Below are 1,416 nucleotides of genomic sequence, written 5' to 3'. Positions count from 1 at the left end.
GGAGCCTTAACAACTCGGGGCCATATACCCTCTAGCCGCTCCCCGTCGCCGATCGCAGTCCAGACGTATCCCTATCCTATGGACCCAATTGTCGAACCCACGGAGTCTTAACAGCTCCGGGGGACCTGGGAACTGAGTAACCCACGGAGATACAGCTGCTCCGTGAACGAGAATTGTTGAACCCGCGGAGCCTAAACCGCTCCGGGGTCAGGAACCGAGTCTATTAGAGTCCTCCACCGAGAACTCAAGCGGAGCTGTGCCTGGAAAGCTGACCAGCCTACACCGCGACCACCTTGGGTGTAAGTAAATAATCTTTTCAGTCAACCATTACGCCTCCGTGACTGATTCTAGCTCGAGCGTACCATACCGCGCCGTGGTTTTCTCCGGCCCCGCGTGCCCGGGCTGCTGGCCACAGCCTGTGTGCACAAAGATGGGCCCGGCTCGCCCCCGAGATCGGGAGCCGGCCCGCACAGAATTGTCTTACCTTTTATGCACTGAAATGGCACTTACCCAGCTGCATAAATGGTGTTTTGGGCATTTATACACAGTTTGCAATTTGACTTACCTTCTCTTACAGAGTGGACACGTAAGCATATGCATGTATACTGAGCAGCATGCTCCATAGGTTATGTAGTGGCCAGGCAGGTTCACAGCTACATACCTCCGCGTATCCCGTGCCTCCCCTCCCCCCGCGCACAGCTTCGTTCATGCATGTGCGTACACATATCCCCAATCATACATGTGTAAGTCATAGTTGTAGCTGGATAACACTAGGTATTAGACACAAGAAGAAGAGAGGACCTTTCCAAATTTTAGCCCCAAAAGCTCCTTCTGAAGCTGAACCACTGCATTTTGCATCTTGTAGGTGGTGGATAAAATAGATGGAGAGTAGTGGGATGTTTCTGCCTCCTGGGAAGCAAGAGACCAGGTTAGAATCTAGGACCTGTTCCTTTCCAGGGCAGAACCATCTCAATGAGCCATATTCTGTTGTTGTCCTTGTGAAAAATCACTGCACTATTATATATTTGATCAACAATTGATTGTATTAAACATAGGTAAACGCATTAGAGCAGGAGTCTTCAATCTACAGTTCCTGATCCCAAAAGTCACAACCACTTCTCTTTTTTCTCCTGTTCCAAGGTTGTAGCACTCCCCTTGGAAGTGTAAACCAATGCAGTGAAGCCTGCCTGAATTTGCAGACAGGCTTAAACAATAGATCTTAACACTCTGAATTACCTCCATTCATCTCCATCAAAAAGTCCATTATTCAGCTTTCAGAGAATTTGACATTTGTCAATCCACCAGAGAACACTGTTTTTTGCCATGGAAATTTCCTTTTTGCTGCAGCCAGGAGCCCAGCAATATTTGATGTCTTTCTCTCTTGCTGGGATCGGCCTGTAACTGCTTCTCGCTCTC

The 1,416-nt window shown here is 48.8% G+C and overlaps 1 protein-coding gene across 1 annotated transcript in view; it reads left to right on the top strand.

The window, feature by feature from the left end:
• ERC1 (ELKS/RAB6-interacting/CAST family member 1) overlaps window positions 1-1,416 on the top strand; it is a 479,524-nt gene that overhangs the window by 396,578 nt on the left and 81,530 nt on the right. The gene's annotated exons all lie outside the window — the stretch shown is intronic.

The sequence above is a fragment of the Alligator sinensis genome, unplaced genomic scaffold, assembly GCF_000455745.1.
Source record: "Alligator sinensis unplaced genomic scaffold, ASM45574v1 scaffold87_1, whole genome shotgun sequence".
In the NCBI taxonomy this organism is placed as follows: Eukaryota; Metazoa; Chordata; order Crocodylia; family Alligatoridae; genus Alligator; species Alligator sinensis.
This window is presented reverse-complemented; position numbering and strand designations above follow the sequence as displayed.